Below are 18,145 nucleotides of genomic sequence, written 5' to 3' on the forward strand. Positions count from 1 at the left end.
TGAAAATGAAAGTCAACTAATGTCAACTAATGTCATACTGAAATAAGAAACTTTGTAAATAAAATCAATTAAATATTCTGCATTGTTTCTGAACTAATCAAGTTTATGTTCACTATCCCTCTCTCAGCATCTGTTTGTCTTCCATCTGTCTTCATTCAGGAGTTGGGTGTCAGATATTCATTGACAGTTAGATCCACTATATCTTATAGGGGGTTGCTTCCATTCCTAGCAGATTAATTAGAGCTCATTTAAATAACTGATTCTAGTACAAACAAAAAGTAACAAAATATCTTCCGTTTGCACAAATTCTGCATGTAGAGAGACATGATGTCTGATGATTTTAATAGAATGAGCTTGAATACATCTTAAAGGCAAAAGGAGCGCCCCTATAAGATATATTGGGATGTTCAATGAATAGTTGACACCCAACTCATGCATGAAGATAGAATGAAGAGAAATGGATGCTGAGAGAGGAACAGTGAAGATGAATTTTATTTTTTCAGAAACAGTGCAGAATTTTTAATTGATTGTATTTAGAAAGTTTCTTATTTCAGCATGCTGAAGCTTATACTGAATTTAGTGAAAATCATTTTTGCGATAGTGCCCCTTTAAATTCGACGATTTTAAATGCTTTTATTCTCACATAAAGATTAATGGGTGGAGACATGCAGATTACTCCTTTATGTGTATTTGCACTGCTGGTTTAAAATCACAGATTTAGCCTTAAAATTCAGTGCCATAAATCAACGCCTAAGATTGCTGCCTTTTTCTTGTTTCTGTTATTTGCAGCACAGCAAAAAAATAAATAAAAAAAAAGATAAATCTATCCATTACGCTACATTATGCTGGCCTGTTAACATCCATTTTGGCACACCTTCAGAACAGCAAGTAATGGTGGCAAAAACCATATGTCAATGATGAATTGTCACATAAAGTTGCAAAGGAGGCATAAACGACACTGAAACATGAGCCATTTGCATCATATCATGAAAAGAACCAGATCTATACTGTAAAACACTGTGTAGCATGCCCCTATTTATCTTTTGAGGCAATAAACATACTCATTAATATGGATAAAAAAGTTGAGTTACTAATGGGCTCACAGCCAAGTGTATCGAGTCTCGACTTTACCCTTACAAAATAAGCACAATACTTTATTCTAAACCATCTTACCTCAGTTTTTCTAGGGGTACTTGGGGGATACTTAGAGCAATTAGTCTGCTATCAAGAACTTATCGACAATGCCTTCTCAGCATGAGAACAGGAGGGTGAGTCCAAATGTGTGGCTATCATGTCTCATTTGTGATACTTGAAAGGAATGTGATAGTCTGGAAACAAGAGGGTCAGATGCCATCAGATTCAGTCCAATAAGATTGTTTTTTATTATAACACCCCCAAATAAATATATTCAAGAACACATTGGCATGTAAATAATAGCAAGCTGTTCTGCCACAGGGTTATATGAGTTTGCGCATTTATGTGTGTGTGTGTGTGTGTGTGTACAAACATTTGCAAATGTTATAAACATGCTGAGCCAAGGGATTTGTAATTTCTCTACAGAAGGATGATGCCAGGTCATTCCTCTCAGTGACTCTGCAGGGAAGGTTGGCACAGGATTTTTCGTCTGCCGGGCAGCAACAACACCTCCCATCTACTCAAACGATTTATGTTCTGCTGAGGGAGAAATAAATCAGAATTATTTTTAATAAAGTGCAGATTATTTTTAATCAAGTTTCCTTTGCATTCATTGTCGCCACCCCCCTTCATCCAAGACCCTCCATTCCCCCGCTCCTTCCCCATTCCAGGAGCTGTTGCACTTATTTCTCAGCTGGACGCTTTTAATATTGATAATAAGAATTTGTTTGGTGCAGCAGTATATATTCCCGTCTGCCAGAAGCAACTGTACATTGAGTGATGACCATTGTGTCAGAACTGAGCAGAGAGCTCTCTCTTATGGACGTCCGGTATAGCAATATATCTTTGTTATACCACTGAGCCCAGTATAATATATGTTAAGATCATTATTATTTTACTTTTTAATTATGCTTCTGTGCATATTGGGAATAGAGAAATAACTACCAGCACAATGAGAACTAGTAAGAAACAACATTAAAGTAGCACAAAGCAAAACACAGAAGTTTATCTCTTTTATGGGCACAAAATATAATATCTTGTTCTATCATTGCACTAAAATAAGCTGATAAGAATAACCTCTTCTGAAGCTCTTGTTATTCTAAGGGTAAGGGCACACCTGGCGATTCGGGGAGATTTAGTCGCCTGGTGACTAATCGCCTCTTATTTGGGGCGACTATTCTCCCTGAATGGCTTCCCCCTGTTTTCCGCCGGCTATAATGATAAAATGCCTGTGGCATGGCACACACATCGATTTGTTTTCTGAAGTCGCCTGAAGTTGCCTCACGAGGAAACACGAATCGGCGCGTGTGCCATACCGCAGGCGTTGTTTCATTATAGCCGGTGGAAGACAGGGGGAAGCCGTTCAGGGAGATTAGTCGCCCCAAAGAAGAGGCGATTAGTCGCCAGGCGAATAAATCTCCCGAATCGTCAGGTGTGCCCTTATCCTTAAAGGAATGGTTCACCCTAAAGTAACTTTAATTGTAAGCAACTTTTAAATTGGTTTTCATTATTTCTTTTTTATAGTTTTATAGTTATATGCCTTTTTCTTTTGACTCTTTGCAGCTTTCAAATGGGAGTCGCTGACCCCTTCTAAAAAGCAAATGCTCTGTAAGGCTACACGTGTATAGTTATTGCTACTTTTTTATTACTCATCTTTCTAATCAGGCCTCTCCTATTCATATTCCAGTCTCTTATTCAAATCAATACATGGTTGCTAGGGTAATTTGGACCCTAGTTGCCAGCTGAATAAAAAGCTAATTAACCGAAAAACCTTAAATAATAAAAATTGAAAACCAATTGCAAATTGTCTCAGAATATCACTCTACATCATACTAAAAGTTATCTCAAAGGTTAACAACCCCTTTAAGTCTCTGTGTCAGGCTGTTGGTTGTCCTCTCACCAGGCTTGTACACCCTGCAAAGCTAATTGAAATCACCAAGAATTTCCGGGACAATATAAAAACCTTGGGGCAAGCCTATTTATATAGGTCTTGGAACTCTTCCAATATTCTTTACATTTTTTCTACGGGGAATGTTATTCTTTCTAATCTACAGTACTTATACCTTGAGAATGTTAGCAGTGCTATTTCCCCTTTATAGCCCCTCTATTTATGCCTCGCTGTTCACAGCTTTTTTCCCTTCAATGTATATTATTTTATACAGTGAAGTGGGGTGGATGCATAACTTCACAGCACTGCAAACACACAGAAATGCATCCTCGGAGCTGCTGTGTGTACATGCCCTTGCAACAGCGCTGTGCAATATGCTGGCGCTCTGTCCTGTACTAAACCCCCACTTCTAACTACTCATACTTATTTCTAGGAAAAATTTAGCAACTAGTACATGAAAATAAACAAAAAACAAGTAGAGGTGTTTGGGGTGGGAAGATGGCATTCCCTTCTGATGACCAAGTGTCCTGTTGTGCAAGCTTTAACACAGTTGTATATATAAGGTCCATGCACTACACATTTTCAAAGGAAACCTAACCTCCTCTTGTCTTGGTGCTCTGATGCACCTCTGTCACTTGGGAGGTGCATTGAGCTGTCCCCTTGTGCTTTTGTCACTTGGAAGGGACACATTAACCTCTGTATTTCTGTGTCTTTCATCGTTGTTTTATGGGCCATACTTAAAGGGGACTATCGCGAAAAATAGAAATGTACTATAAGCTTTCTTTATACTGAAGTAAGAAACTTTGTAAATACAATCAATTAAAAACTCTGCATTGTTTCTGAAATAATCAAGTTTATATTCACTATTCCTCTCTCAGCATCCATTTCTCTTCATTCTGTCTTCATGCAGCAGTTGGGCGTCATTGACAGTTAGATACAATATATCTTATTGGGGGGGCTCCCATTCCTAGCAGATGTATTAGAGCTCACACAAATAACTGATTCCAGTACAAAATCTAACTAAATAACTGCTTTTTGCAAAAATTCTGCATGTAGAGAGACAGGATCTCTGGTGATTTTAATAGAACGAGCTCCAATACATCTTCTAGGCAAAAGCAGCCCCCTTATAATATATATCCATTAGAAAGATTTTGAGATGATGTCTGGCATTGGTAAGATGGGAACCTGCATAAAGTGACTTACATGTATCAAGATATGTAGCCAAAGAATTAGGATATGTCACTGATACCGTGGAAAATACTGATTCCTCACTCTGGGAGGACTAGTGACTGTCTTTTGTAAAATATTCTAGTAACTTTATTCTAGGGAAAAAAGTGTAATTGCTAAATAAATAATGAGTATGAATGATTCACAAGCACAATAACATGAATCCTCTTGCACCAACAGCAATTTCTTTTTCAAATTTAGCTCCCTTTGTGTCCATTCCAAACACCTTCCCTCACTGACCATACAGCACTCACATTTGATTGAAAATATGTCTACTCTGCATTGTAAATTTAGTAACAATAAAAATATATAGTAAGATACAACCATCGTTAACCAAAGTCTTTAAGATTGTAAACGTAGTAGATTGCGCTAAGTTATCCAATAACCCTACTGTAATTCTTCTGCTGTATACCACAAAATCAATAACAAGTTACAACTTCACTCTAATGCATCTCTGAAGCACAGCAATATATTAGCAGCTTGTCTAAATGTGTGTATCATGTTTCTTCTGCCTTTCTCTGATTCCTACCCATGATCTAAGATTTTATTATTTTTTCCCCTGATTTATATGACCCTGTGTTTCTTCCTACAGAAAATCCTTTATCTAAGGCCCTGCACAAGTGAATCAGATATGCCACCTTTTGACTTAGGAATATTAAATGTTATCTTTTGGGGTCCCAGCTGTGGCAGGACCCTCTTCAGCAATGATTGCTGTTCTTGTACCCCAATGGCCTTATGTTAAACTATTCATACTCTGTGATGCCAAGTTGCTCTTTTTCCTTTTTCATTTCCCCTGTCGCTCTCTTCTTTCTTATTGTTAAACAGTCTAGTTACCACTAATTGCAGATTCAATATTTCATATTGAGATGTGAAGCTATTTGCAAATGATCAATACAAGACTCTGCAAGAAAAGCTGTTCCTGCAATCAAAGTGAAAAGACCTCATTAGAACATCTTGTCATGTCTGGAAGTGAGGTGGGGGGGCAAGATGGAGACAGCCCTATCCGTAGTCAAACAGAATATCTATAGCAATAATGAGGATGACTGATTAAGCACATATGCAATAGTAATACAGGTATATGCATATACATAAATGGAGTTAATCAGCAGTTATTAATAGCTACAAAAAATCTGAACGTATAACAAATAGGCACTATGTTCTTGATTCTGATGGGCTAGAAGATGAATAAACTCAGCAGACATTGGGCCTTTGCATAATATTCTTTGAACAACAAACTTAAAGCATTGTATGTAGCCAGTGCTCTGTCCAACAGCAACTAAGAAGCCATTTTTAGGACGGATAAAAAAATTACCAACTGAACAATTAGGTCCTACATACAGATTCGAAATGGGTCTTGTTTAACAATTGGAAAGTCATTTTATTTTAACATACAGATGGAAAAATTGTATTGGAATATGTGAGCAGAACTCTTTCTTAATATGAAGTTAGGTAGTAGAAACTCATTTAGTCATCTTGCCATCTGTCTGGTACTCCGTGTCTTCATTGTGATGGCAGAATTGGTCACAAGAACTTTTTCTTCTATGCCATTTTGATAACTGTCAGTAGCAGCAGTTCTCTCTAATGTTCTTTTGCAGTTTTAGTTGACTTGTGAACTAGGGAAAAATTGTTCCTACACTTGTGCCTATACTACTGTACCCACATGCTGCATTCCTATGCCTGCTTATAAAGTAGTACATTTTATAAACACAAGCTGACCACAGGGAGCAAGAAATTCATGACATATTTAAGATAAGATATAACAATTAAATATAAGATGAGATATAAAATTAAAATACAGTATAATATATAAAAATATAATTTATATATATAACACATGTAATATTATATATATATATATATATATATATATATATATATATATATATATATATATATATATATATATATATATATATATATATATATATTTGTGTCAGGTAAAAGAGATCTAAATGAGTCAGAATGTACAAATAAAACATAATAATAATGACAGTATTTTTACAAAAAAAATCTACTGCTTATTTCAATTTATAAGACAGGAAAGATCAGGAATAGCTAAGCCTTCTAGGGTTAAGATCTTGTAGCGATGGATGCAGGTACTTAGACAATGGGAACATATTAATAATACCCCCAACATTAATAATACCCCCAACAAAATAACAAAGGCAACATATGGCCCACCAGCACTCAGCTTTTATTTTTAAAATATGTGTTCCCATACGATTCTACCCTTTACCTAATCATGTGAACACTCATTAGTGTAGTGACCAGTGTATTTTTTTGATCAAGGTTAACATGGATGCTGGGGGTATAAATGAGAAATGATGAACTATATTATAACAAGGACCCTGGGGTATGCAAAGTTGCATTGATAAAGGGCAAGGCGCTGCAATGCTTAGTACAGGCACTGGCAATGTATATGAATATTTTTTGAGAGTATGCTATTTTTAATTCAGTAAAGAGTCAGCACATCACTTTGCTGTAAACAGGTTTTTATCCTGCCTCATTGTTTATGAAGAAGGCGGCTGCTCCATGATTTTGTATCATATGAAATTCTTATGAATAACCTTCCCTACCTTAAATTAATGAGAACATGAGACCTAGAGAACTAGAGACACAGATATGTACTCTCAATATAACAGTTATAATTGGCTTCCTCATTAGGCCCAGAGGCCTAATGCCCTTTCTCCACCATTGCAACACTACAGAGCAGACACACTCTTCATAGAGAAGTGTCACACTTGCTTTTAAAAATATATTTTTTTAACTCTCATTAAAAAGGGGGTTAAAATATCCCATGAGAGCATAAATATGTCGCAGTTGATGCCCAACTACTGTACTTTGGGGACAATATAATTAAAGTAACAAAGGTTGTTTCAATTATGGCATCTACTTAGTAGCACTGAGTTGCAACAGACATCATTTCAATGCAAGAATCATGAGAAATCATACAGTATAATAGGTTTGTGAATTGGTGCTGTATCACACATGAAATTCAACCATGTCACTGTTTAGCAGTATTTTATGATTAAGAAACTGCACTTTTGAAAAAGGGCAAAGATGACAATATTGGACAGAATATTTAGCATTTTGCATATTTTTAGTTTATTAATCAGGGTAGAATGTAAGAAGGATTGGAAATGATGTTATCTAGGATGCCATAGATAGAACTGATAGTGATGCCTTTACCCTTTTCCTTACATTCTGAAGATAATGAAAATATTACAACTTTGAATTTTCATTTTAACACTTTCAAATGATTCGCTAAAAATATCTTAAAAAATAAGTCATCCTTGCATATTTCATATAATGTATGCCACACTGAGCAGCTAATTCATAAAATAACAAATTGAATGCGTGACCAATCCTCAATCTAGATTAACACACCTTGAGCTAATGGACCACAATTCATCCATTTTCAAACCCATATAAGATGTAAGTGAGCATTTCCTTATCTTTGGTGAAGCTATTTTTGAATCTCTGTATTTCAGCTTGTGGCATTTGAAAGTGCACCCAAGAAATCTAGATAAATGGTATAATGGGGAAGACTTTTCTGTGCTAAAAACTAGTTGAAATAGCATACATTTTCTGTCAATTATGACAAAACCATAACAGTGCCTACCGCTAGTAATAACACCGCATATTGTAAGGGAACATAAGCTGTGAGCTCATTCTCTCTATGCTCTCAGGGCATACACATACATTTCTTAAATAAACCAGATGGATGGTGACATTTTCATCCTTAATGACTTGAAATTTTATTTTAATACGTAGGAAATACAACATTGTATCCTATGACTCTCCGCGTCACTCATTTATTGTACTAGCTCAATGATATGCAATCTCTGGTCCTCTAGCAGTCATCAAACTACAATGCCACCCCTGACACCCAACCCTTAGTACGGAAGGCTGACAGTTATTTTCAAGGCTCCCTTATCTAAGATGCATAGTATACTTTGCCATCACTGAAGTGGTAGTAGGCGAGGGAAAGTGAGCAGTGTATGGTTTGCTTTATACTCACTCTGGCAGAATTAGGGAGTATGTAGATATTCTTGTATATCCGACATGTTACTTTTTATAAATGTGGTCAGCCAGGACTGTGTCCCCTCATTCAGCACATAGGAAGCTTACTACTAGCTGCCTAAGGCTGTCTGCAGGTTCAGACTGGGATTCAAAGGGCATCAGGTGCCCCCCTCCAACATTTATTAGAGTGTGTGGGGGGGGGGGACAGGCGAATCAGTGTAAACCACAGCATATTTATAGAAAAGTACTACTGTAACCCAATCATGACACCTTGTGTCTATCTTAATTCTTCTCAATTAAGCACCTGAATCCCCTTTGCTATATGGAAGATAATGGGATTTTTTAACACAGTGCCTCCACCTAGTGGACACTGTTGAATTACACTCAGGGGAATTCCACTAGCACAAATAAACCACACAAGCTGCAGCAAATACAACTTTAAATAACTTGAAAAGAGTAGTAAATATAACTACAATTCACACAATATAAACTCTGCACTGGGGTACCCATGTGGTAAGCCTCAACCCCAAGACACAGACCCACACTCCACTCTGGGTGGACAAATATAGTTACAGTTCAGTCCCTTCCCAAGAGATCTGAATATTACCCCAGCTAGCGCTTCCTGTCCCAAATTACCTCTCTTTTTAGACAAGGCAGTTGCTCCCACAGGAATCCAAATTGTCTACAAAGAAATGTTTAATCTCCATGCCAGGGACCATGCCAAATTCACGAAAGGGCTTCGCCAAACTTTGTGCCACTTCGCCAGGAGAAAATTTCGCTATCACTATATTAATTCACTAAAATGCGAACTTGTGTCTCAGCAGCCTAATGCTGGCGAAGTTTCACTAGTGTTAACGTTCGTTTCTGCCTAGTGAAACTTTGTTAGTACAATTGCACTTAGGTCAATTTGAATAGGGCGGGTACATAAAGGTCATGTATATGTCTTTATTAGAGATGTTAAAAAAAAGATAAAAAAAGAAAGCAAAAGAGATCCTCTAATGCCCTAGACACAAGCCCACCCTAAAACAAATGTGGCGTGCCCCTCAAATGTTTAAAAAAAGGTTAAAACAAAAATTTGTAATAGTTACAACTTTTAAAGACAATCCCATTTTAAAATATGAAAAGATGGCAGTTTTATTTCATCATTTTAGTAACTTTTCAGCGTAAAGGATATGATGTCACTGACATAAGATTAAGGAGTATGTAGCTTCATCTTATCAGATCACCAGGTCTAAGCTGAAGAAGGATACTCTGGCGAAAAAGGTAACGTTCTGTAAAATTCGTACTTTAGTGAATTTGCGGAGTAAGGATCATTCGTCTGAGCAAAAATTCACCTGCCATTAAGGCGCAAAACTCTAATTGTCCTCTATGTCTATTAGTAAGTTGGCGATGTTCCTGTGGATGGAATTTCTGCCGAATTTTCGCTAGCGACTGCAATTTCAACCTTTAGTAAATCTGCCCCAAAGCCTTTTTCCTTATCTTCAGGCCAAGCAGCCAACACTTCAGAAGAGTAAGCACACCAAGCCTCTTTCATAGAAATCCTCCTGCAGGCTTTCCCTTACATTCCTCTGCTGCCGCGAGCTATCTTCTCCCGGTCGAACTCTACAAATTGCTCGGGTGCCCTGTACCCTGAGTCCAAGTCCAAGGACCCTCCAAGGTCCAAGAGCCTCACCATCTCTTGGGCCTAAATTCCATTATGTTCCCACAGCATCCAACTCCTCTTGAGGTGGAAGGCAAAGAGACTGAGCACATGGTGCCTCTTCTTTAAAACGGCTTATGCAACAGTGACACCTCCTGGCCAAATCTGGAACTGCCAGGGCAGACTTCACAGGGAAAAAAAGGACTCACTCCACCTCCCATATCCAATTTAGACCAAACTCTTAGCTGGCCACACTAGGGGATTTCTAGAAAATAGTGGAAGTTAACCCTATAGACCCCTACACTGCTAAGGGAATATTCATCTTTATGTTAATGCACCGTATTATAGATCTATCTCTTCTAAGTATCTTTTACATTATAACTACACAAAATATCAAAATGGGACTTATCCCCATAGGCCCAAATTATACAGAATTGTCACATAACCATGTTGTGATTTAAGATAAAATGCAATTTTTATTAACTACCATGCCACATACTTGTTAAAACCACTTAAAACATAGAAATGGCGCTGCGCTGGGTGTAGGGATCCCTGTACCCTAAATAACCAATTTCTGAGGAGCTCCTATATATAACTATGATGGATATTCACTTATGTGATGTGGCTAAACAGCCAAAATTCCACTCCAATATGTAAATGTAGGTACTTCAACTCCAATTGGTCACAGGGAAAGGAGATAAGCCATATATAATCCACACCGTCCAAATCAATTACAATGTTTCACCACAGTATGTTACAACTTGCTCGTTGCTGATAAGCAGTTCCCATACGTCGGGTGTGGTGAGGGTCAATGCTCCATGTATTGGGAGCGGAGTAGATCGGGGAGAGGTTTCAGGATGGCTCTACTTGTGGCCGAATTAGCCGTGTAGTGCTGTATGATTTCAGTGGTGATGGCCGCCCGCCGTTACCAGCGGTCGCAGTGCGGCCACGGCCCAAGGTGATGCAAATTGTGACAGTCACCTTGCGTGTCAGTCCAATAAGTCCTGCCAATCCCAGCCTCTTATTGCCCAAATAGATTTATACAGACCGTTGTAATCGCGTCTGCACCGTGCGTAACTCAACGCTCCCTTGTAAGTGTGCTTTGCTGGAGAGCCCTGCGGCGCCTTCCAAGTCCCCGGTCGGGAGAGGGATCCCGTCTTACTCAGCTAGCAGCGCGAAACCCCGACAGCTGTTTCGCCACCAAACGTGGCTTTGTCAAGAGGCGGAGAGCCGGACGTGACGTCGTTTTATGCTTGTCGTCACATGACCAGAGTGAATTATCTTCCATGTCATTACTTTGTTGCAAGTCCCAAAGAACCCGGCTTGTCAGGCAGAGTTACAAATGTTCCTTTCACTTTCTGCCATAATATTTCTTGTATCCTTTAGAATATGTCCTAGATAAAATGTATCTTATGGACACTTCAATCAATAGGACGAATAGTTTATTCACAATAAACATCCTCAAAATCACTCTGTTACATCTAGACTACGTATATGGCATGGTTCAATCAAATTGAAAAGTGTATCAGATTTTCTTCTTATATTCATAATGATATGCATATATAATCAATCAAGTTATATGAACTTGGATCTATTTTAAATGTATTAGAATAATCAACACACAACGAAAACAGCAAAAAAATAGCAGAAAAAAAATAGCAAAATGGAAAATAATGAAAACAAAAACAAAACAAAACAAAAAACAAAAACAAAAACAAAACACAAAAAACAAAAGCAAAAAACAAAAACCAAAATTGTACCTAAACAAGAAATTAAAAAGAAAAAGGAAAAAAGGGAAAGAAAAAAAGGGGGAAGGAGAAAAAATGTTGTTTCAATGAAACCATAGGAGACTGTACCTGTATATCTTCATTTGTTTATAAATGCCTGAAAATTCAATTGGCCATTGAGTCCATATTCAGACCTATATGTATTAAGCTTAAAAATCCAGCTAGTTTCCATTTGGAGTAGCTTATTATCCAGGTCACCGCCCCTTATGTCACCATGCAGGCGGTCAATGCCCTGGAAATAAGACCCCCTATGTTCACCATTGTGTATGCAGTAAATATGTTTGGCAATTGATGACAGTAAATTACAATTATTTATGTCACGCATGTGTTCGTAAATGCGTCTTTTCAGAGGTCTCTTTGTTTTGCCCACATATTTACTGCCACAATGGCATGTGAACAAATAAATGACATGGGTCGTGGTGCAGCTTGTATAATGATACATGTTATACTTAGCATTCCTATTGCCAAATTCCCTCGATATCTTAATATATTGGAATTGATCACAGCCTCCACATCTATAGCTCCCTGGTGTTTTACAACAAGATGCTCCTGAATACTTTTGAAAGTGGCTACGAGTCAGCAGGTCCCCTATACTGTTGTTCCTTCTATAGCCAAATAAGGGGCGGGTAGTAACCCATTTCCCTATATTCGGGTCATTAAACAAAATATGCCAATGTTTTTGGATCACGGCACGGACTTCCTGATCTTTCATACCATATGTTAGGATGAATCTAGTCCTATCTTCATCCTTTCGCCGCACATGTGAGGTGTCACACTGTTGGTGTTTATATAACACCTCGTCCCTGCTGCGAGACAAGGCAAATTGGTAGGCTCTACGTAAGCTACGTGTTTTATATCCCCGTGCTTTGAATCTTAGATACAGTTGGTAAGCCTCCCGTTTAAAATCCTCCTCTGTGGAGCAGATTCTCCGTAATCTGAGGTACTGTCCCTTAGGGATGCCCTCTATGCATTTGGGTGGATGCATCGATTCAGCATGTAAAAGGCTATTCCCTGCTGTCTTTTTGCGGAAGAGATTGGTGGAAAGCTGGCCCCTTTCGTCCTTTTTTATTTCTATATCCAGGAATTCCAATTTGCTGTAATGGTAATTCATGGTAAAAGTTAAATTAAAGCTGTTTATATTCAATTTAGCCACAAATTCTTTTAATTTTCGTTCAGGGCCCTGCCAAATGATCATGATATCGTCGATATATCTGTGCCACCGTAAAATGTGACACAGATACTCGTCGTATTCTTCCGCCGAAAAAACATAGCGCTCCCACTCTCCCAGGAATAAATTTGCGTAGCTCGGTGCGCATTTAGCGCCCATAGCCACGCCCTGTCGCTGTAAATAATACACACCATTAAAGATGAACACATTATGGTGTAACACAAAACTTAGTGCTTTCAATATGAATGAATGTTCCTCAGAGAGTGGTTGGTGTATACGTTCAAAAACGTTTTTTATAGTTTCTATGCCCAATGAATGTGGAATGCTCATATACAACGCTTCAACGTCCAGGCCTACCAAAATGCAGTCAGAGCCCAGTGTCAATCCATTTATTTCTCTCAACAAGTGAGAGGTATCTAGAACAAACGAGTCTAGTTGTGTCACTAATGGCTGTAAGACCAAATCAATGTAGCCACTGATTGGCTCAGTGAGGGACCCGCAACCCGACACTATAGGCCTCCCCGGAGGTTCATGAATGGACTTATGGACCTTCGGGAGGGCATAGAACGTCGGCGTCCGGGGACACTTGACCTTCAAGAAATCCGTGGTATTTGGGTCAATGATACCATCACGTTGTGCTTGATCTATCAAATTAAACAGGTTTTCCTTGTATCTTTGTACCTTTGGTAGTAGGATTGGTTGATACCATTTTTTATTATTCAGGATTTTTTTACACATTGAAACATATTGAGAGGAGTCCATAATTACAATATTAGAACCTTTGTCTGATGGTTTAATGACTATATCAGGGTTCTCCCTCAATAGTCTCAATGCACTATCTTCCTCTTTTGTGAGATTAGAATGTCTAACCTTTGTAGTCAGAGATGAAATATCCTCAGTGACCCTTCGTACGAAGGTGTCAACAGCTCCATTTTCAGTGGTGCTGGGATACCTACAAGACTTCTTCTTGCAAGATGGTAACCTGAGGTTATCCCCTGAACTCTCTAACCACAAATCCTGTATATCCTGTAACACCTTTTGTTCCTCCTCCACTCGGGGATCATCCCATAGTTCAAATAAGATTTTTAAGGTTTTAAAGTCATTTAGATTAAATTGGCTTAAGTCCAATTCCGTCTGGCGATTAGCCTTGGACCATTGTAATTTTAGAAGTAATTTCCGTGCAAAGAGGTGAACATCCTTGACTAATGAAAAGTGGTCAATTGATTTAGACGGTACAAAGGTGAGGCCTTTCCGTAGTACATTAGTGAAAAAAGGGGTGAGAGTGAAATTAGAAAGATTAATAATTTGTGTGTCATCATAAGATGATTCAAAAGTGCTATTGCCTGTGCTCGTCACAGGCTCAGTGACTGTAAAAAACTCGTGCCAGAAAATGCTGATGTGCTCTGTGAAGGATTAGGCAGGGATGAAGCTTTAACGCTTCTCTCCTGCACCACCTGTGACGTGACCTGTTCCTTGTGAAAAACAGTGTTAAATTTACGCTTTTTCCTGTCCAATTGTTTCTGTGTAGAGGTTGATGTGTCAGAACCACTCATTTCACTTTCAGAATGAGTGTCCCGATCCGAATTTCCCAACGTGCCCGATCTCTGTTGTGCCCTCTGAAAACCCCTCGTGTTCCCCTTCCTGTTCTGAGTGACCTGATTCCATTTTTTCGAACTGTTCCATAAATAGACGTGTTTATTCTCATAGTCAAGGGTGTCTCTCTCAAATTTACGTTTTTTCACCTGCATAACTTCTGCATTGAGTTTGTCCATAAAACCTTTTAAGTCACTATCCATCTTTTTGAACTCCTCACTCGGTTCATATTCTTTAATTTGATCCCAGAGTCCTTTTTGTTGTATCTTAATTGATTCTAATTCCTCAATGTTATATTGTTTGAGGAGGGACATAAGTTTACAAGAGCATTCACTTAGTGCCCCTTCCCATTGAGTTTTAAAGGTCTGTGGAGTATCCTCAAACGAGGGAAAAATTTGTACTCGTAGACCTCTTGGGATGATGCCCCGAGTTAAATACTCTTCTTTTACATTACTCTTCAGTATTTGTTCTGTATGTTTTTAAATAATTGGTATTCTTAGTTTGCCTATTTCCCACCAGTAAGTAAAAAGTCTGTCTAGTGTCAGGGTCACCAACTCTAACAATCCTAGCAACCAAGAAACAAATCAGAGTGTTCAGTTTTATTTTGATTCTTACTTTTTATTGCCTCTCCTTCTTCCATTCTTTTAAGACTGCCTTATGGTTCCTAAGGATTTAAACCACAGCAACAGACAGCAGTTGAAATAATAAGCGTCAGAGCATTGTTGTAGTTACCTACAACAATGCTGTCTACATTAAACTATAACTTCATTTTAGGGTAGACTATGCCTTTAAATGAAGCCAATGAACCATCTCTTCATTATTCACTATTCTTAGAATCACCTTAGCCAAAAACACAAGTATTATTAACATAGGAATAGTAATAATCATTACAAAGGGAAGTATCGTTGTAATCACATTATATCATTATGTGGTGCAGCATTGATTCTCAGAATTACATTAGAGAACAGCATGCTTATGTTTAAAATGGGAAGGCCTTGTATCATCACACAATGCACCATGTTTTTCAACCATGAATGACTTCTCAGCTGGACTTAAAGCCCAGCAGGTTATCATTTACTTACAGACACAGAGAAATCTTACAGTGGAAAATGCTGTCATATTGTACACATATGAAAAGCTCTAACAATGCTTCTACAACATATCAATTATTAAAAAAATACACATTTGTGCCCTACACATTTTTGAGAGCAGGTAAAAATTGTGGCCAATCAATACGGAAAATTGCTGCTTTGTTTTAATTTCTTATAAATACTGGGTCTATTAGCTTTGTTCAAGTGCAGGCCTAATGCATTTGCTCCATTTGGACACGATAAGAGAAATTATTGGAATAGTTTTTGCGCATTGCACTTAGCTTATATACAAACAATTAGAATGATAGATTTCCGGTCCTGCATTTAACTATCCATCATGTCAGATATATTTTTCATCTCCATCGTAACATCCTTCACTTATGAACTGGAGGCTTTGTAAAATGTTAAACACCAGGTTTTAAAGAATGTTAAGTACATTTTGACAATAAAAAAGTTATGTAAGGACGGAACCATTGGTGTGTTTTTCCTGTACTATGTGCTGGGGCCTGGGGACCCTTTGACAAGCAAAGAAAATGGAGAAAAATTTATGGAGAGACAGGGCAGCCTTTCTGCTGATGGCGTCAACGTTGAAAGTCGGCAACTAATGGACCCTGAAATGCAGCCTGTTTCCATATGTTTTTGCTTGACAGACTTTAGAGCCCTCTTATTTGTTAGAGGCTTGCAGAATTTATAGCTTGAGGGACGCCCGCCCCTGAAGGACACTGTAACCTAATTGCCTTTTAGTCGAGAACGTCAGGAGCTAGATGCTGAATTATTTCATTAATGTTACTTTACTATGCATAGGGAAAAGTTATTATAGTGTCAGCATTTTATAATGAGTAAGGGTTCCCTCTCCCCAACCCTTAAGCAACCATTCTGTCTAAACATCTAATCCATTTGTGGAATGCCCCCCTATACAAGCTGAATCATGTATAAAAAGCTATACCTATTTCTTTTATTTACGGCCAGCAAAGAATAACAACCTGTTTCATGTTGTTACCAAAGTGAATAACTACCTGTATGGGATACATTTGCTGTTAATATGAATGGATTGAACCACTTCCTAGCTTCCACAACTTCCTCAACTGCTTGGTGATCAGAAAGGTTGGATACTGACCAGCAGGTGGCGCTGTTGTAACAAAACTCATTTATATAAGGTGTACATGGATCCCTTAATATATTGAAATCAAAAAAATGAATGCATGGAGGTGGTTATTCTTCCACTATATAGAGGAGTGGTAAGTGGCAATTTTTATGCCATCTAGAATATGGCGCACAACAATTCTCCATTTTCTCTATCAGAGAAATACTTTCTTTCCTTTCAGATTACATGATATACTATACTATCATTATCACCCCACGGTAAATACACATATTGAAGTCTACACACAGCTGACCCACTATAATTCTCAGCATCACTAATATTTATTTTCTGTCTTCCTACCTTTTTCCTGTCTTCTTTCCCAGTTCTTTCCCAAGTCTATCTTCTAACAATTCAGCTTCTCTAAAATTAAATTTATATTCCATTATCTTCCCGAGTACCAGTGGTGTGTCTCATCCAAAACTCAAACTTCAAATATCAGGACCCACTACCTGAGCTGATCCATTCCACATTGTGCATACATACTGACTAGTTTACAGCAAACAGGCAGGAAGAGGAGCAAGACACAGATAAGCTTGACAGGGACATTCTGGAGTACAGGGCAATGCAACTACTGAACCATAAATCAGACCATTTGCAGGCCCTGTTGTGGCTGTGGGATCTGTCATATATCGTAGACTGCTCTTTACTTCAGAATTCACTTACAGTTAGGGGGTGACTTATCAATGTTCGAATTTATGCCACAATTCGACTTTTTTTTTCACGAATTCTAATTAGATTTTCAAAAACTTGAATGTTTAGTAGGTTTACAAATCTAAGCAAATCTGGATATTGTTAGAGTGTAGACCAGAACATGTATTGTATAGCTACTGTGCAGGCACAAGTACTTTTATTGAAAAATATGACATATCTGAGCTACATTTTGAATTGGTTACAGTGATGTCCTTAAAGGCTTGAGATATTCGTTCACAGATGATTTTATTACTAGCACCCTACGAGATGTGCCCTTTTTATTTACCAGCCGTAGTGGCCTTCGTAATTAAACTTGGCAGGTACAAGTATGGGAACTATTATCTGGAAACCCGTTATCCAAATAGCTCTGGTTGTCTCCCATAGACCCTATTTAAGTCAAATAATCTACGTGTTAATAATCTACATGTGTTAAAATTATTTCCCTTTACTTTGTAATAATTGATCCAAACTAACAAATAATGAATCTTTACTGGAGGAAAAATAGCCTATTATGTTTATTTAATGCTTAAATAATTTTCTACACTAAGGGGGTTATTTATCCGAAGTCCGAATTTATCTCAATATTTTCTGAAAAAAATGCAGACCAAATCTGCACGGGTTTTTTGGGCTTATTTATTAATGCACCTTCTTGAAAACATTTTTGCGGGAAAAATCGTGAAAAAAACGATTTTCATGATTTTTTCTGATTTTTCATCCAATTTTCATAATATTTTCGGATTTTATGCCCGAAAACTCTGAAA

The 18,145-nt window shown here is 37.9% G+C and overlaps 1 long non-coding RNA gene across 1 annotated transcript in view; it reads right to left on the reverse strand.

Annotated features, from left to right (window-relative positions):
• Positions 1-1,363: 1,363 nt before the first annotated feature.
• Positions 1,364-18,145, reverse strand: part of LOC121400604 — a 28,725-nt gene continuing 11,943 nt past the window's right edge. The window contains exon 2 of the long non-coding RNA XR_005965845.1: positions 1,364-1,674. This is a non-coding gene — a long non-coding RNA (uncharacterized LOC121400604). The remainder of the gene's footprint in view (positions 1,675-18,145) is intronic.

This window comes from Xenopus laevis, chromosome 2S (genome assembly GCF_017654675.1).
Source record: "Xenopus laevis strain J_2021 chromosome 2S, Xenopus_laevis_v10.1, whole genome shotgun sequence".
Lineage (NCBI taxonomy): Eukaryota > Metazoa > Chordata > Amphibia > Anura > Pipidae > Xenopus > Xenopus laevis.